Source organism: Suricata suricatta, chromosome 9 (genome assembly GCF_006229205.1).
Source record: "Suricata suricatta isolate VVHF042 chromosome 9, meerkat_22Aug2017_6uvM2_HiC, whole genome shotgun sequence".
Lineage (NCBI taxonomy): Eukaryota > Metazoa > Chordata > Mammalia > Carnivora > Herpestidae > Suricata > Suricata suricatta.
In genome coordinates, this window is record NC_043708.1 from 119,941,226 (window position 1) to 119,961,760 (window position 20,535).

A 20,535-nucleotide genomic window follows, 5' to 3' on the forward strand; every position below is an offset into this window, starting at 1 on the left:
GCATCCTTGTGCCCCGGTTCCCTTCTTCCTCCATCTGGATGTTTCTAAACTTGTCTTGTACTTTACGTCAGACCCGGCTTCTCAGGGCTCCCCGCAGCCCTGCCTGCCCCTGTTTGCCAGCCTTCCATTCCAGAAGCCTCCTCCCCACCCCTGCCTGATTCTCCACGCCTGTGCCATGGCCTTGCCCAGGAAGGTACGTTGGTTTTATAGGGAGGAAGGCAGCATGAATTTGGGAAAGAGGATGGGGTTTGGAGAACTGAAAACTGGATTCACAGAACCCGCCTCTGCTCCTAATTGCTGAGGCCTTGGACAAGTCACTGACCTTGGGAGTCTTTTTCCACGTCTGTCTTACATTATACCTCTTGCCTGCGATTATTTTGGGGGCACAGATGAGCCCCAGGATTGAACTGATGCGAGATATCTTTACCACGCCCAGGGCTTCCTGGGGTCCCTGTGTGGCTGCAGGCCTGTTGTGGTTTTTCCAATTTCCCCGGGAGTTTGAAGGGTCAGGTTTTGGGAGTTTCAGCTACAGCCTTGTAAGAGAATGTAGCGTAGGTGTTTTGCAAACTCTAAAGTGCTGTGCTCAGGTTAAGTGCTACATCTGTTGTTTTGCATCTGAAAGATCAAAATGAAGAAGGAAAATAACATGTGGTTGAGTTTCCTGCATCTACTGACTGAGAAAATGTTTTCATCTGGTAGGGTTTTGAAAACTGGAGCAGTCCATCTGAAGATGGTTTTCGGTAGAGAAACCAACCCAATTAAGCACACAATTGGTGGGCACTTCTGCGGGTTGAGTTCTGTTCCTCGGTGTTGTCTGTTTTAAATAATTTCCCACCAAGCTCAAGAGGCAGATCTGTTGTCTCACTTTGGCAACAAGAAGGTCAAAGACCAGACGGCTGTGACTGGCCCAGGAGCACCCTTCAAGGCAGCCAGGGCTGGGGTTCGGGCCTCAGTTGGAGAGTGCAAGGCTCCTCTCCCCACCCCCCATCCCACTGTGACTTAGTTCTTATACTAAGTCTTTAAATAAACTGAGTGGGTGTGAATAGGGTTTATGTCCACTCATGTGATACCCACAAGGGTTAATTTTCAACATGTGCTTTGAGACTCTGATAGCTCATGACCAGTGAGACGTGAGTGCTGGTTGGCGGTTGGAGGGTAATGGGCATGTCACAGATGACCCGGGGCCCTTCATGGGGACAGCGAGAGGGCTGGGAGCTTGCCCTCCAGCAAAACAGCTAACACTGTTAGTGGGTCTATAAGATGTTTTCCTTTTTGCACTTGGAGCTAATGTGGATTCTTTCCACTTTCTGTCCCAAGAATTACCGATGCAAAGTCACTTTTCTCTGAAATGCTCAGGCCCTTGTTCTGAAAATTCTAATAAGTAAATAGTGAGAAAACAATATTTGCATTTAGAATTCTTGGTTGGGATATATCTATATGTAGTATATATGCATTTATATACATATGCATTTAAATATACATAAAATATATATATTTAAAATCTGGTTGTATATTCCTAGAATTGATTCCCCAGCAAGGCAGCTCTAAATATGAATTTCTCTGAATTGTATGTGTCGGTAATTTAATAAAAAATATATATAATGTATTGTTTTTCCCTGTTGGTTTGATTATCACTTGTCTTGGAAAAATCCATTGTTTCAATAACGGGAGCCCCATTAACTGAGAGAACGCATGCATTTAGGGATGATGGATTTCTCAGGTCCCTCTGGCAGCAAGTGTGCACATTGTTCAAATAAAACACAGTTTACGTTTCTCCGTCTTTTGGTGCAATAAGTGAGCCATGTGCTCGAACATCTGTCCATATTATCCAGAGCTGGTGACAGCTGTCATGGGTGGGGTGGAGTAGGAGCGGGCCTGTGTTAGGAATCGGAAGCTCTAGAAAGCCCCGCTCTGCCTCCAAACAGCCAGTGAATGCCACTGCTCAGACTTCAGTCCTCCTTAAAAGGGCACACGTAGGTCTGCACTTCCTTCCTCGCCAGCCGCCGAGTTACACTGAGTTATGAAGATGAAGCGAGGTAAGATGTGGGCGAGCGTTTTGTTACAGTAAAGTGCTCGCTTGATCAGTGCCAGTCACCAGGGTTAGAGAGAGAGAGACAGAGAGAGAGAGTGTGTTTGAGAGACACAGTGTGTGTGTGTATATGTTTCTCCCCAGCCTGTCTGATGGGCCTCAGACACCAGGAGCACCTTGGGTCCCAAACTGGTGCTGGCTGGTAACAGTGAAGGCCGGCAGCTGAGCCTGAGGTGGGTAACTGACCCCGGCCACGGGGCCCAGCGCTGCCCACCTGGCCTGACTGCTAGGTCGTGCCCCTGAGGCAGGCTGGGGGCGTGGATGGCTGTTTCTCCAGGGAACGGTGGTGGGATCAGCCTGTCCCACAGCCCCTACCAGATGCGCCTTTCTTTGTGTGCATGTACTGTGAAGATTCTGCTCGTGGCCTTTCTCTGCCCTTTGGGTGCTGGAGAGGAGCGTGCTGACGTGTGGCAGGAGGGATTTGCCATCCGCCTTTGATTCTTGAGGGGACGGCTCTGAGGTGTTTCTTGGGTTGGAAACTCTGAGAGCAGAAGCCCCTCCAGACCCAGAACTCCTGTGTCTGTCCTTTGGGCTTTAACAGATTTTGGCTTCTAAATTAATTGCATTTCATTAAGTAATGGTTCTCTTCTTGATCACAGGCTGGTCTGTGCTTAATCAGCGGTGAGCTGGTGCCGCTAGACTTGATGTGATGCCCGTAGAGGCAGAGGCACCCCTGGCTTGCATCGGCTTCATGTGGGCACCTGCCTTAGGGGGCCCCCGGATGTGGCAGCATTCTCCCCCCTCCTAGCTGGGGAAACCCTGCCTTAACTCTGTGTGTGTGTTGTTCTTTTTATCTGTCCTGTAGGATGGCTTATCTACTGATGGAAACAGTGGGGTGCTGGCACTTAAGTGGCAACCCCTCACCCTGCCCTGTGGTTCACCTGTCGTTCACCCCCTTGATCAGTGGGGCCGCTGCAGTGCAGGCATTGGGGACAGGTGCCTCCATGTTACTCTTGAGTCCTTTGCTGGGGGCTCCATCCATCCATCCATCCATCCATCCATCCATCCATTCACTCAACAGGTATTTTCTGAATACTTGCTCTGTTCTCTTTTTCCTGATCCGTGTCTAGACCTGGGTGAAGTCAGGAGAGAAGGAACAGAGAGGGAGTGCTGGAGAATGTGGGATGGCATCAGAGCCCCCGATTCTGGCTCTGGGTCCAAAGCACAGACTGGAGAGTGAGAGCGCCAGTGTGGGTGGGAGTGGCCGTGGACCTCATCTTGGAAGAGTGGGTGGGATTGCCTCTCCAGTGTCCAGGCCAGAAGAACCCTCCAGACAGAAGGGCCAGCCTGGCGTGGGGCACAGGGCAGGCGGGGTGGGGGGAGGGATGGACTGTGTGTTTGGCACCAGGCATATGTGGTTTGTGCCGATCAGAGCTGGAGACAGGGGAAGGGATGTCCTGACCACCAAGGCCTTGAGCTGCCCTTGGAGGTCGTGGGGCATCCTTGCTGTGGGATTAAAAATGAAATGCACTTTGCTGAGAGATCGTTAGGACCGTGTTTTCCATCAGCAGGCTTCACAACCAGTTGGAACATGGGAGAGGGGCCCATGCAGGGGTTTCGGGAGGGGCGCCGAGAGAAGGCTGGGAGGGGTGCGTGGGGACGCATGTGGGAGGGTGGTGTGGGGGCTCACGCATGGCTGAAGAAGGGCGAGGCCCCTTCCTGGCACCTCTCAGAGCCATGTGGCTCCTCTATGTAGGAGGAGGCCACTGCTGCTGCCAAGTCCCAGCCTTGCTGGCGCGGATGTTTAATTTTACCCTTTAGAGATTTACAGGCTTTCTAGATTAAATTGCCACTGTTCTTCTACAAAAACGACAAAATCCATGACAGATCATAAATCACATTATTAATTTGCTCACATAGAGTTAACCTCTGTGGCTCTGCTGACTTACTGGAAGGACAGTCGTGAAAACAGGAGCCTAGTTTCCAGTTGTCAGCGAGCACGGCAAGACCAGAGGGACCCAGGTCACAGTGGCAGATGTTGCCTCAGCCTGGCCATGGTGGCCGCCCTGCCCGTCCTGCCTGCCACATGGCCATCTTTGCCCTGCCTGGGTGGCCTGGTGGTCATTGCAGGAGCTCCTGGTGGCTTTCTGGCCCTCTGTAGGGAGGGAGACTGACCCCCCATGCAGAAGGCAGAGGGAACGAGGAAGGAAGGGGGAGGTGCAGCTGCTGGACAGATGTGCTGAGGCAGACAGTGGCCTGGGAGCTGGGTTCCGGGTGCCCCTTGTGAGTGGTCCTGACTCTCCAGGGCACCTGCAAACTGTGCCCTCTCTTCCCTTTTCAGGCTCCAGTAGGCTGTAGGGGCTGTTCTTCCTCTCGGTTGTGATGGCTCCAAAAACCTCTGTTACAGTTGCTTTCATCTTTGGAGGGCGGCAGCCTGGTTTCCGCTTTGGCACAGCATGGGGGCCAGTGCCATTCTCTCCCCCGAGGCTGGTGGCTTGGCCCTTGTCACCGCCTGCCAGACCAGGCTTGGGTGCTGGCTGACGTCTTCTCCTTTACTTACTGTCAAACAAAGTGTCTGGAAACGGCTTGCTGGTTGTTGGGTTATATGGAAATCATGACCTGTTGAGAGAGAGCTTTGTTTGATGGCGTCCGTCACCTGTGTGTGTCGACCTTTATCCACGGGCCATGGGGCTGTGCGAGGCAGGGAAGAGCGGGGTGCAGCTCTGAGCATTGCGCTGGGGAGGGGGTCTCGGGGCTCAGGCTCCTGACGATTTTATCAAGCGCCTGATACCACACTGCAGTTCACTTTGATTCCCAAAGCTACTTACTTCCTTTACAATGATAGAGAAACCAACCCACGGCGTATTTAATATCTGAGGTTTCACAGCAGAAATCAAATAATTATGGTGACATGACAGTCTGTCCATACTCATGTGTGACATCCTCAGCAGGGAACCCGTGAGTGTCTTTGTTAAGGGATTGGCCATCATTGTCTCCTGATCCAGAAGAGTCCTGTAAAATCCACATGTATTTGTAGAGGTAAATAGAGTTTACTTTTTTTAAAAAGTGTATTTATTTATTTTGAGAGAGAGAAAGAACAGGGGAGGGGCAGATAGAGAGGGAGAGAATCCCAAGCAGGCTCCACACCATCAGTGCTGAGCCTGATGCACGGCTTGAACTCATGAACTGCAAGATCATGACCTTAGCCAAAATCAAGAGTCAGACACTTCCTGAGCCACCGAGGCGCCCTAGAGTTTACTTTCTTAATGGCCATCCTTGCAGTGGATTTAGCTTTGGTTTCAAGGAGATAGACGGAGGCAGAAGTCATGAATTTGGGGCTCACCCACCCCAGTTCCCAGGCTCTCCCACATATTCCTTCTAGAAACTGTGTAAGCTGACAGAGGCCTGGAGTCCATGATGGGTATTCATTGTCCAGAATTCATGTCAGCTGATCATGTGGACACAGGTGGACCTCACATCTCAGGTCCTGACACCAAAAACATTTTTTTCCTCTCCAGACACATGCACTTTGTGGAATATATTCTAACAGATTACCTGAAAGTAATGCACTACATAATTAGTAAGAAAAAGGCAGACAACTGAGTAGAAAAAAGGGATAAAAGACACTTCACCTGAAAAAGAGCCAGTAAACATATGGCAAGATACTTGACTCCATTAGTCATCAGGGAGATGCACAATAAATTATAAACATGTGCATTAGTCAGGGTTCTCCAAAGAAAACAGAATCAATAGGATTGGGGGATGTGTGTCTGTTCCTTATATTTCTTATAAGGAACGGGGTCATGTGATTGTGGAGGCACAATCTGGAAGCTGGAGCCCCAGCAAAGCTGGTGGTGTCATTTAGCCTGAATCTGAAAGCCTGAGAACCAGGAGAGCTGGTGATATAAACCCCAGTCCAAGGGCAGGAGAAGAAACGAGCTATGTCGGGAGGTAGGACAAAGGAGTGAATTCTACCTTCCTCTGCCTTTTCTTGTTCAGTCCCGCAGTGGATTGGATGGTGCCCACCGGGGTTGGGCAGGACCATCTACTGTACGGAGTCCACTGAGTCTGATGGCAGTCTCTTCCAGCAGCACCCTCACAGACACTGGTCAGATATCTGGGCACCCTGTCGCCTGGTCAATTTGACACATCAAATTAGCCATCATGATGTGATATCAGTATATACCCACCAGAGTGGCTAAAGTTAAAAGAAGAGAAAATAGCAGGTGTTGGGGAGCAACTGGAACTCTCACTGTTGATTGGGGTATAAATTTGTACTACTAGTTTGGGAGGCTGTTTTATAGTACTCACTAAAGGTAAAAATACAAAATCCCTCTGATCAGCAATCCCCCTCTGAATGAAGCTGCATGAAATGTGTATATGCCCCTGGGCTGATCGCTGGCCCTGAAAGATAATCAGGTCCTAATCCCAGGAACCCATGAACATTAACTTATATGGTAAAGCTTTTGCCGATGTGATCAAGGATTTTGAGATGAGATAATCCTGGATCTTCTTGGTGAGTCCTAAATGTAGACACAGGGGTCCTTCTAAGAGAGAGGCAGGGGGATATTTGAGGAGAGTAGGAGCCTGTGTAACCACAGAGGCAGAGATTGGAATGATGTGTCCACACGTCAAAGAATGCTGATGGCCCCCAGAAAATAGAAGAGAGGAATGAGTTCTCGCCTCGAGCCTCTGGAGGGAGCATGGCCCTTCTGAGACCTTGATTTTAGCCCAGTGGAGCTGCTTTCAGCCTTCTAGTTTCTATAGTTGTGAGACAACACATGTGTGTTGTTATAAGCCACTCAGTTTTTTGGCTTTTGCGGGCGTGTCCAGTGCAGCGTGGCTGTCATTGCCAGACTGCACACAATCCAGATGCCATAGGGGGCAGACTCATCCAGCACACCGAGGTTACTCCGATGCGGAAACGCCATCAAGCAAGCTGAGAGTAGACGTTTTATAAGTGTGTGCAACAGGATGGATGAGCCTTGCCACCTACTGTTGAGTGAAAAAATCCCAGACCTCAGAGTCCGTTACTGCATGTTTCCATCGATAGGAAGGTAAACAGACCACTTTTATCTGAGGGGCTGGAAGTCAGGTGGCCCTTGGGAGATGGTGATCAGACAGGGCATGGTGGGGCCAGACAGAGCTTCTGGAGGTGCTGGAAGCATGCCCTGTCTCGGTCTGGGCAGTGGTTTGCATGGGTGAGTTCCAACTTATGATATGAAACTTTTCAGTACATACTCTTCCATAAAAGCTGGGGGAAAAAAGAGCGGTACATCATCTTGAGATTTTCAAGGAGAACTTTCAGTTGACTGACTCATGGCTTATTTTACTGCTGGAACAATAGTATCAAAATCAAGATTACATTTAATGTGAGATAATGAAGTTTTGTTATTCCAACAAGTCCTTATTAATATTTAGATTCCAACTGTATTTACTAAATGAAATCAGAGCACATAAACCCAGGTAGATGCTAAGATCTGTATGCATGTAATTGATCCTGGGAAAGTTATCTAGATGAAATGAGTTTCAATCCCTGCATGTAAAGGCAGCTGTGTTCCTAAAACCAGACACAAACACCCCAGGTGTTGGGGCACCTGGATGGCTCAGTCGGTTAAGTGTCTGATTCTTGGTTTTAGCTCAGGTCATGATCCCACAGTCTGTGGAATTGAGCCCCGTGTCGGGCTCCATGCTGTCAGCGTGGAATTTTCTCTCTCCCTCTCCCCCTCTCACCCCTTCTCTCCCCCTCTCTCCCTCTCTCTCCCTCTCTCCCCCTGCCCCTTTCCTGCTCGCACATACACTCTCTCTTAAAATAAATAAATGAACTTTAAAAAGCAGAAAGGCAAATAAACAACCCAGGTATTTGAGTGTCAGATGCTGTGTGCTTTCAGGTGGGCATGAAGGAAATCCAAGAGCTTTAAGAAGACAGAGTGGAGAGAAATGGTGTGTGTGAGCTCTGGGTCCACCCAGAAATCCAGGTGGAAGTTCCCATTGTGTGCCCATGCACCCTCCAGGCCACCTTGCCCATCACACAGAGGTCCCCAAAGGTCCCTGCTGTCTTTGCTGTGTCTCTCTCTGGCCTGTTTTTCCTGCCCCTTTCGCCTGTGAGTTCCTTCTCATCCCTCTCCACCCATAAGGGTGGTGCCCCTGCTGTGCTGGGAGGCTCTGTCCCCGAGACTGCATTATGTAACCAGCATGCTCCAGTGGTCTTTTCTGCAGTTGCTCTCCAGAGATGACAGAGGAGGCAGAGTGGTGACACATGACAGCATCACTATGCAGGCTTGGAGGTTCCTTGTGTGTCCCTGGCTTCACTCTGGTGAACTGTCAGCCTTGACCTGGTGCAGGGCCAGCCTGGTGGCTTTTTCCACATGGCCAGAGGGCCGGGAGGGATGTCCAAAGGGTGTTCCCAGTCAGGCAGAGGCTGGGGTCTCTGGGGCCTGGGCCCATTGGGAGCCAGCCTGGCACAATGGGGCCCTGCTGCACTCGTTCCTGCTGGCATTGGTGATGTGGGGGGGTGGTCACTGAGATTTTAGGAGCAGGTTCTCTGTGTGTGGTGGTGTAGATCAGAAGCCTAGAAGCAAAGCATGGATTCTGAGTCCCCGATGCGTGCCCTCTAGCTGTATCTCCATCCCAGCGTGTGGAAGCTTTGTTTCTGAGGCTGAGGAGAGAGTTGGGTGGCCCAGACCTAACTCCTCCTCACCTCCTTCACCTCCTCATGCCCCCGTCCCCTTTCTCCTGGACTAGACATAGCTTCTTAACTGTTTCCTTTTTTCTCTTGGTGCTGCTTCTGAGCCCTGTTCTCAGTGAGGAGGCCTCCTTGGTATCCCTGTCTGAAATGCATCTCCCCCGCTCCCCTCTCACCTGGTGTTATTTTCCCTCCTGGCACTTACCATTCACCTGGCATCGTACTACGAGTTTCTCTCCCTACTGCGTGGAGAGCTCGCTGAGAATGGGGGTGCTCCATTGTGAGGGGAGGGTGGGAGGAGTTGGGGGTGGGCTTGGGTCTGTAGCAGTTTTGGCCCTGGACAGTTAGCGATGGAGCTGGACTCTTGCCAGAAGCACGCCCTACCTGTGTTGGCCCAAGGACTACTCCCGGTGGCCTGGCCATCCTGGGGACATTGGCACGGCTCAGGGGCTAGTATTTTCATGTGTGGTGTGCAGAGCATCATGATGGGTTCTGGCACACACACACAGGAAACTGTGGTGAAGGCTGGATTCTTTCCTCAGGGCTTTCGGTTTGGTGAGTTTGTTGCTGAGTGGTGGATGTCATCATTAATGGACATTAGAATAAAGGCTTAGGGGCGCCTGCCTGGCTCAGTAGGTTAAGCATCCGACTTCGACTAAGGTCATGATCTCACAGTTTGTGAGTTTGAGCCCCACATTGGGCTCTCAGCTGACAACGAGGAGCCCATTTCAGATCCGCTGTGTCCCCCTCTCTCCTTATCCCTCCCCTTGCTTGTGCTCTCCCTCTCTCTCAAAAATAAACAAACATTAAAAAAAGAGAATAAAGGGTCAAAAGGGGTCCTGCAAAGAGGCAGCAAGGAGGAAGGTGCACTTCTGAATGAGGTGGTCATTCTGTTGGTGGCTCATAAAAATGAGGAGGGGATAAGGGGGTGTGTATACCAAACCTAGACTGTACTGGGGATATGCTTCCAGAGAGCACAGATGGAAAGGGAATCGTAACTTGGCAGTGGAGAAACCTGACCAAGTCACGGCCATGGCTAGGCGGTCGAGGTCAACACCAGTGGTGAGGAGTCATGTTGACTGTGTACCCCTTTGATAGGATGTGATGGAAATGGGACTTTGCCTCTGTGGTCTTTCTCCCCCAGACCGATAACTTCCATCTGATCATGAGGAAAACAGCAGTTAAATTTCAGTAGAGGAGCATTCAGTAAAATACCTGCCCGGGACTCCTTAACACTGATGAATCAGAACCTGAGACTGTCACAGCCAGGAGGAACCTAAGGAGGCATGATGACGAGCTGCCATGTGTCCTGGTTAGGATCCTGGAACAGAACAAGGACATTGGGTAAAAACTGAGGACATATCAATAAAGTGTGAGCTTTAGTTAGCAGTAACGCATTGATACTGGGTCATTAACTGTAACAAATGTGGAACATGCATGTAGGATATTAGCGATCTTACATTATGGGAAATGGAATGTTGGGGAAGACAGAAGCTCTGCTCCCTGCTCAGTTTTCCTGTAGGTTTCACCCTGCTCTATCACCCTGCTCTAAAAAGTGAAGTCTGAGCCTCACTGTGGCTCCCCATCCAGCTCCTGATCCTCTTGGCCTTGTCCCTGGTGGCCCTCTTTCCTTACCGTCTGCAGGAACACTGGGGGGAAAGTTCAGTTTAGAATTTGGAATAGATCTTTTTGTATGCCCTGCATTTCTAGGTTCTTGAAAATAACAGTGTCTCAGATGTGGTCTGCCTGGGTGCTGGGGACCTCCCCCAGGTGAGCCAAGCCCTGCCAGGAAACTCATGAACACAGAGGCCAGCTTCCCTCCGTCTGACGACTGGACTTCACAGTTTCCTTCTGGTTCCTTCTTATGTGTGCCGGGAAAGAAAAGCATGCCGAGTGTCGATTTCCTGAGCTGCCTGTCGCCCCTGCCCTCCCCTGATCTGCCCCTGGGTTACTTACAGTTAGTGACCAGAGGCCATTTTTCAGGGGTAACGTTGGTCTCAGAAGACAATGTGGACCAAAGCTGATGTGTGTGTGCGTTTGATGGTCCAGTGAGGAGGCAGAAGGAGCCGAGCGTCTCTGTGGGCTGGGCTGGTGCTGAGGATTCATGGCCACCACCACGTCGGTGGGAGGAAGGGCTTTTTCCTATAGGAAGGGCTGGCTGGCCTGGGATACTGGGGAACAGGCCTGCCTGGCAGCTAAACCCCTGGTTTTGGGTCATTTCATCTTCTGCATCACTTCCTATATTTTTGTAGGAGGCACAGGAGAAAGGGAAAGGAGGAGCCCCCAGGGACGGAGAAGCCTGGTCAGGATCCCTGCTGTCCTGTCAATGGGCACAGCCAGCCGGATGGCTGTGGTTTGTGGAGTGTTGTAAGGGCCTCCATGGGGCTCAGGCTGCTCCCCAAAGCCCAGCTGGGGCAGTGGCGGGTGCATCTTCCAGCTCCTCCACTTGTAGCCAGAGGTGACACATCCTTCGCAAGATGGCATGAGTCACAAGAGAGAGACGATATGTGCAGCGCGTCACTGTGGGATCCGCACGGGAGGCAGGTGAGGCTGTGTGTGGCGGCTTGTGGTGGAAAGGGTACCTACATCCCCCCACCCCCGGGACCTCGTGCAAGTCAGGGCCCCTCACGTGTCCTGGAGCCAGTCAGATGAAATGGTTCCCACAGGTCTTACGGCGCACCTGGATTTTATGACAACATCAAGTTGAACTGTATGAACCTGTTATTTTTGTTAAGTCAGAAGTGGGAAGAGAGAATACTTTTTATCTTAAAAAGTTTATTTTTAGTTATCCCATAGCTGCAAATTCATTGTGTTAAAAAATAGAAATAAATCGGGATGCCTGGGGACTCAGTTGGTTAAGCGTCTGGCTCTGGATTTCGGCTCAGGTCATGATCTCAAGGTTCATGGGATTGAGCCCCCCTCCCCCCAGTGCGGGGCTTTGCGCTAGGAGTGCGGAGCGTGCTTGGTAGTCTCTCTTTCTCTCTTTCTCTCTCTCTCTCTGTCCCTCCCCCTGCCAAAATAAATAAACCTAAAAAAAAGAAGAAAGAAAATAGAGATAAGCAAACAGAAGAAACTTTGTAAGACACAGGTCTCCCTGCCAGGGGACAACAGTCCCTGTGGTTCACACTGGGTTCCTCCCGTCCAGTTGGGCATCCGCGTGGCTGCCGACTTGCATTCTCCCTGTGTGTCAGGATCCCCTTCCCCGTCCATCGTGTTTCCTTCTGCACCCGGCTGTGATAGCCAGCGCACATCATTCATTGACCCAGGCCCCCAGGCTTGGACGTCGGAGCTGTATTTAGAATGTTCTTCTGCTATGAATGATGCTGTTTATAAATATTCTTGCAGCTCCTTTTCTCTGTTTTTGCAGTTAGCCATGTTTCTTTCCTGGTGATAAATTTCCGTACAATTGCTGGACCAAATGTGAAAGCTTCAGACTGACCCCTAGAAAGGTTCATTGCCCACGGACGGTGTGACAGGGAGAGGGTTGCCCTCTTGCAGTCTCTCCCTTTTTCTCCTTCCCTTCTCCCCATCTCTGCCTTCTGCTCCCCCACATTGGATGGGACCCCAGGGAACAGCAGTCCAGCAGACAGCGTTCCAGCCACCCCCTGGTGCCTCATGGCCACTCCCCATGGCCTGTCTCCCAGGATTTGCTTGTGGTGCTTTGAGAGGAAACCAGTAACTTGTGGAGAGTTGCAGAGACTTCCCAGTGACACACAGGTGGCCAGTCAGCATGGGGCTGATGACTCAGATGTGGTACCGTTTTCTTCCAGAAAGAGATTCCTTTCATGATTGCCCCCACTCCCCACCGTGTGGGGGGCACCGGGTGCTGACCTGATGGGCTGGACCCAAATCCTGGGCTCACGAGCCATTATGATTTAAAAAATATCTTATTTGTCCAGTGATTTGGCAAGTGGAGTGATGCCAAGCCCTCTCTTCCTGAACCGCCTGAGACTGCTCTGGTGCATGTGAGTCAGGTGGCGGGTTGCCATTGTGGGACACTTGGCCTGGTGTCCTGTGCTGGAGCCATCGGCTGCCCGGAGAAGCCAAGGAAAATCTGCCAAATTCTGCGGCCCCAGGAGGATCTTTGTCCTCCTTTTGCAGAAGCAGTGGACTTGTGGATTCGTTCTGCTGAGCTGGAAGGAAGAATTTTGAAATTTCCTCTGGTTGAAGAACCTAATATGGGGCAATCTGTATCAATTCCCCAAAATTGGACTTTTAAGCAGATTCTTGGAAAAAATGAATAATTTTCTATGTGTGGAAGCACATTCAGTGGGAGCCTTCTGGAAATGAATTTTAAAGTTCTTGTCTATTAGTCTCATCCTCAAATACTGGGGGTCTTGAAAGCCAGAAGCTGCCCCCTCAAGGCCTGCAAGGCTGTGCTCTCCCACCCTGAGTAGAGGCAGCGGGGGAAGCCCACCTTCCTCTGCCCAGTTCCCCTCTCCCCAGGTGGGCAGCATCGTCTGGAACCAGGGGCAAACCTTCCTTCCACCCCCTCCTAGAGATCTGGGAAGACGTCGGAAGAGTGAGACGTAATACTGGAATGACCCTGAACTTGTTTTGGGTGTATACTGTCTGGTGGAATGCAGAGATTGCATGTGGTGTCATTAGCTAATGGCGAAAGAGCTGATAATTAAAATGAATAGGTATGACACCTCTGTTTTTAAAACAGTGCCTTCTAACAAGTATCTTGTATCTCTAGAGGAGGAAAGAGCCATTTTTCTGGCAGCAGAGTTTGAGGATGAGAAGGACCCTGGCCTCATTGAAGAGGAAGGTGTCTGATGTATTGTAGATCTGGGATTCCTTTGGTGTTGGTTTTGCAGAAAACACACACACACACACACACACACGTGTGTGTGTGTGTGTGTGTGTGTGTGTGTATTTTTTACTTAGTTTTTATTTCTGGTTATAAAGCTAATATGCATTCATTGTAAAGGTTCAGACTTTACAGAAATACATAATGTAGAAAATGACAGCCCCTCCCCCCTGCCCCCGTAAAGACAACAATTGTTGAAGTTCGGTACAGATTCCTCCTTTTTTTGTTAATTTGTTTATAGATATGTTTTACTTAAATTTTACACAAATACATATATGTTTATTATTTTTAATATTTTTCAAAGAACTGAGATTATATTATGAATGTGATTTGTATTTAGATCTCCCCCACCCCCTAGCAATATGTCTTAGACGTTGTTTCTTGTCAGCTGTGCGTAGTAACATTATCCTTCCTAACATTGCACGATACTTGACTGTTTCCTTACTGATGAACTCTTGGGTCATTCCCATTGTCCACACGCTGGTCCTGCTGAAATGTGGGGTCTCACATGTATATCCTTGCACATGTGTGGGGGTGTCTTTGTGGCGAGGGCTACAGGGGCTGAATGGTTTGAGCATTTCCAGTGCGAATAGATCTCACCAAAGTGCTCTCCGGAGAAGTTCTGACCGTTTCAAAGGGTGTTGGCTGTGTTGGACAGCTGTTGCCCCACGTCCTCCCCAATAGATGATGACGATCTTTGTAGTTTGACTCAGTTGTCTGGGTATAAACTTATCACTTACTTAAAGTTATGGATGAGAACAAGCTTTCCTTCAGATGCTTAAAAAGTATCTAAATTGCTTCTCTTTACTTTCTTTTTGCATCCTTGCCTGTTTTTCTGTTGACTTGGTCATCTTTTCCTTGTTGATTAAAAGGTGGTCTCCATACCAGTATAATGAGCATTATTTCTCTTTTGCTACATACAATGTAGATTATTTGTTCTCCAATGTCTTCTATTCTTCAACTTCATTTTAAAGGCATCTTTGACGGTAGGAAAATGTGGAAGTTTTATGTTGTCAGATCTATCAAGCTAAGTTAAAGCTCCTGAATTTTGTATTTTACTTAGAGAAAGGAATTCTCTGCCCTAAGTGTATACAAATATCTCTTGGATTGGTATATTTTCTTTTAATATTGACAGTTCAGATTTTTTGACATTTACATCTTGTATTCATCTGGAATTTAGGTTTAGGTTTGGTGTGAGCTGGAGATGGAAGTTTTTCACACAGTTTTCTTACAGTATTAATAGACCATCTCCCTGTTTTGTGGTGCATGTTTGTCATGTATGACGTTGTTGTCATGTCCTGGGCCGTGGGACGTTCTTGTGTATCTGGACTGTCCATTAAAAAGTTTTTTTAATGTTTATTTATTTTTGAGAGAGAGAGAGAGGCAGAGTGTGAGTAGGGGAGGGGCAGAGAGAGAGGGAGACTCAGAGTCTGAAACAGGCTCTAAGCTCTGAGCTGTCAGCACAGAGCCCAATGTGGGATTTGAACTCAGGAATGGTGAGATCATGACCTATGCTAAAGTTGGATGCTTAGCTGACGTAGCCACCCAGGTGCCCCTGGACTGTCCATTATAATTTATTGGTGTGTTATTCTGCCATCTCCTGTTTAAGTTACTGTGGCTTTTGTAACACTCTGTGCCCTTAAAGGGTCACTGCCTCCTCATTAGTCTCCTTTTCCCATGTTTTTCTAATCTTTCTCATACATTTCTTTCACCAGACAATCTTTACAATAAGCCACACTCATCCTAAAATCTGATTGGGATTTCAATTGGGATTGCGTTAGAGGTTTATTTAAGGGAGAAGAGACATGTTTATATTTTCTTATCTAGATATTTTGATTTATTCGGAAGATCTTTTATATCCGTCGCTTGTGTTTCATTGCTTTGTTAGTGTTCATTTGATGCATCTCCTGTTGTGTTTACTCATGGGCAATTTGTACCTCCTGTTGCTGCTGTCTGTGGGGCTCTCCCCGCCTCTGGCCTCCTTTCCTAGCTGATCGTGGCTGGTATACAGGAAAGCTGTTGACTTCTGAAAAGCTGGCCTCTTTGCTCACCTGGCTTAAATCTCTCCTTTGGCTTCCATGGTTGGCTAGTTGTTCCTCTTGGATTTTCTAATTGGAGGATCATTTGCCAATGTTGACCTTTCCTTCCTGATCTATGCCTTTTTGTTACTGGCTCCTTGTTGTGGCAAGTGTTGATTAGTCAGCTCTGCAAGCACCTGGGGTCTCCCGGCCCCTTCAGGATGGCCATCTGCTTCATGTCACTGGGGTTGGCCCTTTTGTGGGACCCATGTGGGTTCACAGCCCTTCAGGCCACATGCTCTGTCCTGAAATAGGGGCAGGCTAATGGGGGATGTTGTGGGCTTCCGTGCTAGCCTGGCATCTGCCCCTCCCTTAAATTGGTGGACCACCCTAGGCAATAGTGGCCCTGTGGGTGCACAGGATGGGAGTGAGGTAGGGTGGGGAGTGTAGGATCTAGCCTGGGTTCTCAAAGCTCCCCTTTGCACATGGTGGGCCAGCAAATAGGAGTTGGGCTGGGGGAGCCCAGTGAGGTGACTCCCAGCAGGGGAGCATGGGCATTGGCCAAGACTGCCCAAAGAACACCCCATCCCAACTTCGCCAAGAAGGGGTTGCTAAGGTTACGAAATTCCTACTCAGACCCTCAGGGCAGGCCTTAGAATCTGTGGTGATGGTCACTCAGGCTCACCCTGAGCGGGGGATTAATGGGTGGGGGAGAGGAGGAGACGAGTTGAATGTGGGATCCCCTTACTTGAATCCCTTTGTTCAAGCCATTTAACAAAAACATTTCTTCCTCTTGTTTATGAGGTCACCTTGGTTCTGGTGCACCACACTCTCCAGTTCTTGGTGCTTTTTTCTGACAAATTGCAGAGAACTGCTTTTGCAAGCTAGGATTCCTAATTTATTTTGTACCTCATGGAATTTTTGCATTATTTTTCACCATTTTCATGTAGAATATTTGTTGAGTGTATTATAGCCATCAATACTTGTTAATAACATGTTTGGGATAATGGACATTATTTCTTCCTTTTACAAGGTTAACCAGCCATCTAGTGCCTTTAGGAGATGGTGCTGATGCTTGGCATGTTGGGGTTTGACGGGCACTGTGCAGATTAAACCTCTAGAGGGGACTGAGCTGTAGGGTGCCGTGGTATGACCCACTCCTTCCTCTGGTGGCAGGCAGATGGGGGTCAGACTTCCTGGGTGGGAGATCCAGGCCCAGGAGAGGCAGCTCGCCTGGATGTGTGGCCTCGAGACCTGGTGTTTTTGTTTTTTACCATCCTATCTGCCAGGAAGCCATTCCTCTTTCAGGCCCCCAGATACCCCATTTCCAGCCTCATTCAGGCTCATTTCCTCTGCTCACAAGAGGGTGCACAGCAGGAGGAGACTGCATGGTTTTCCACGCTGTCTTCAGAGCTGGTGGAGGGGAAACTAGGCCAGCCATGTCACAACCCAGTGGAAGAAAAATTAGCAAGAAAATCCACTCTGCCTGTGGCTCAAGAAGCTCTGGAGAGAGGGATGGCCAGGAGTAAGTACAGGAAGTCCCCCGAGGACAGCAGGAAGCCTCCAGGATGTGGGATATGGAGACAGGAAGATAGAGAGATGGCAGATCTGAGGGTCCTGGGTAGATGGGTGTCCATTATTTGAGAGGGACATATTCCCTGGTTAGCCACACATGATTTCTCTTTTGTTTGAGTCCTTCCCTGCAGTTTGGGATGGGTTCTGGAATTCTAAGTGACGAAAAAGGCACAGGCAGCCCTTTGCGATGGTGGGATTAGCTTTGTCGGGTGCCCCTGAACTAGAGAGGTGGTGTTGTTAAAATCCAGTAACTCAACTCATTCGCCATGTGTAAGGACTTAGGTACCTAACTATGTCTTGCTTAAAAGTTGGAAATCTGTAAGGTAACTTCTAGGAATCTTGGTGGGGGTCAGGGGCAGCCTTGTCTGGGGACGGGTTTAATATTTGTTCGTGTGTACCTCATTTCCTGGGAATCGCCAAGGAACAGCTCTTTGATTCTCAGTTTTAAACCTGATCTTCCAATTGTCGGCCTCATAGAGCAGAATGTGGAAATGGGCTGCAATTACGGTGTTCTGATCGGTGGGTTTTATTTCAAATGAGTGGACTGTGACAGAATTTCACTGCATTCATATGCCTGCTCACAATAGCCCATTTTTCTGTCTTTTAATGGGAAACGTGTAGCCAAAGCCTGCTTCAGAGTTCTGTGCCCCATGGCGGCCTGGGCAGATCCTGGCTCATCTCTGAGGCCACCTGTGTGTGTGGTTGCAGGGCCGCCACAGCCAGGAGGAGAGGGCAGCAGAGAGGGGCCCCAGGTCCAACTCGAGGACCCATATGGCTTCTATTTCATTGCATTTTGCCTAGAAACGTTTGTGTTCAGGGCAGAGCTGTGCTGCTGTCGGCCCTCAGCAGGAGCAAGGCAGAGCAGCAGTGTGTGGGCTTGCGTGATGCCCAGAGACCGTGGCTGGACGAGGAGGCGGGCAGGCACCCAGGTGGGATGGAAACGCAGGTCCCCGGGAGCCTGGGGGGCCTGGCCATTCTCCGCACAAAACCATTTGCTGTTGCAGACACCAGGTCATGTTCCAAGCCCTGCTGCACTGTCATTCACATGACTGCCCACTACCTCTCCCTGTAGCTGTCCCTTGAAATGCTCTGGAGTGCGTGAGTGTCTTTGGGCCGTAAAGTCTGCCTTACCTCAGAGAAGCAGATGCTGAAGCTGTGTTTTCTCTTTGAACCGACCCTGACAAGGCCTGCTGAAGTGTCACAAAGAAAATCTCTTTCTTGACACATGCAGAGGGAAACCCTTTTGTTTCTAAAGTCTGTTAAAAACTCTTAGTGTTTTTTATAAAAATTAACTTTGCCTTCAGTAAAAAAAAAAAAAAAAAATCACCTGTTACGAGGTTTGCAAATTACACCTCTGGCCTCTCTCGGGTCCTCCCTGAGCATGTGATGGAGCCCCTTGTGTGGCGGGACCCCTGGAATTTCCATATTTTCACTGGCCCGGTGTCTTGCCGTGAACTGCTTGTGCTATAGAAAAGACACAGAGGAGAAGGTCCTCTGAGCTCCCCATAGCAGTGGAGACTCTTCTGTAACTGCTGCCTCATCCTCCTTGTAAGTCTTGGTCCTGTGGGCTTCCTGCCCAGGGACATTCCACCAAGGCTTTCATGGTTTCTTAGACAGAGACATCTCTTTGGGTGGCCCCAGGCCTGGGGCTACTCTGTGGGCAGAGGAAGCCTTCTGGGAGCATCAGCTGATGAGGTGGCTGATGTATATCACCCCTCTTCTGGCTTCCAATATCCAGGATATTATATATTTTTTTTTAGTTTTCTAAGTTGTAGTAAAATATATGTAACCTAATTTACCATTTTAACCATTAAAATTTTTTTTAACGTTTTTATTTATTACTGAGCGACAGAGAGAGACAGAGCATGAGCATGGGAGAGGCAGAGAGAGAGGGGGAGATGCAGAATCTGAGGGAGGCTCCAAGTTCTGCCAGTACAGAGCGCAATGTGGGGCTTGAACTCACAAACCGCGAGATCATGACCTGAGCTGATGTTGACACTTAACCAACTGAGTCACCCAGGTACTCCCCATTGTAACCATTTTTAATTGTAGAGTTCAGTGCCATTAAATACATCCACACTGCTGTGCACCCATCACCACCATCTACCTCCAGAACATCTTCAACCTCCCAACCTGAAATGGCCCCTTTCAGACTCTGTTTCCTCTTCCCCCCAGTCCCTGGTGACCCCCATTCTACTTTCTGTCTCTACGAACTTGACAGTACTAGGAACCTCATATAAGCGGAATCATACAGTGTTTTTCCTTTTGGGACTGGTATATTCACTCAGCATAATATCCTCAAGGTTCATTCATGCTGTAGCAGGTGTCAGGATTGCCTTCCTTCATTTTTCCAGGTTTATAAAAGTATAATTAATAAATAAAAATTCCATGTAACCATCACCCCCTCTCCTCCCTCCCCCTCCCCCTTCAGTCCATGGTTTGTTTTCAGTATTCAATAGTCTTTCATGATTTGTGTCCCTCACTCTCCCCATCTCTCTTTCCCCCTTCCTCTCCCCATGGTCCTCTGTTAGGTTTCTCCTGTTAGACCTATGAGTGCAAACATATGGAAACCAATTTGAAAATAAACTATTAAAAAAAAAGAAAATATTAAGAGTAAGGGGAGAAGCTATTGAAATGGAAACCGAATACAAATCTTGTTGGATAGATAGAGTTGAGAAGTGATTCTCTGAAAAAAAAAAAAAAACCAATAAAACTCTTTTTTTTAAAGTACAAAAAAATAAATAAAAATTCTCTATATTTGGGTTGTACAATGTGATGTGTTTTCATAAAGTGTATAACATGGTGATTTAATATAGGTATGCCCTCTGAAATGATCACCTCAGTCAAATTAACACTTCCATCACCTTATATAGTTGCCTGTTTTTGGTGGTGAGAACACTTAAAATCTACTTTAAAAAAAACTTTTTAAAAACATTTATTTAATTTTGAGAGACAAAGAGAGAGTGTGAGCAGGGGAGAGGCAGAGAGAGAAGGAGACAAATTGAAAGCAGGCTTCAGGCTCTGAGGTATCCGCACAGAGCCCAACGCAGGGCTTGAACTCACGAATTGTGAGATCATGACCTGAGCCATAGTTGGATGCTTAACCAACTGAGCCACCCAGGTGTCCCAAGATCTACTTTATTGGCAAATTTCAAGTTTATAATACAGTGTTATTAACTATAGTCACCATACTGTACATGAGGTCCCCAGAATTTATTCATCCTATAACTAGAAGTCTGTATCGTGTGATGACCATCTTCCCATTTCCTCACCCCCTCCCCAGTAAACACCATTCTGTTCTCTGGTTCTTTTTCAGCTTTTTAAGATTCTGTGTGTGAGATCACATAGTATTTGTCTTTCTGTGTATGGCTTATTTCACTGAGCGTAATGTCCTCAAGATTCATCCAGGTTGATG

General features: G+C 48.6%; 1 protein-coding gene across 3 annotated transcripts in view; it reads left to right on the forward strand.

Annotated features, from left to right (window-relative positions):
• Positions 1-2,174: 2,174 nt before the first annotated feature.
• Positions 2,175-20,535, forward strand: part of APBA2 (amyloid beta precursor protein binding family A member 2) — a 241,508-nt gene continuing 223,147 nt past the window's right edge. For 2 of the 3 annotated variants that reach the window (XM_029951928.1, XM_029951929.1), the window contains exon 1: positions 2,176-2,262. The gene's annotated coding sequence lies outside the window, so the exon portion shown is untranslated. Of the gene's footprint in view, positions 2,263-20,535 lie in introns of all 3 variants that reach the window. The other variant, XM_029951927.1, reaches the window with a different exon arrangement.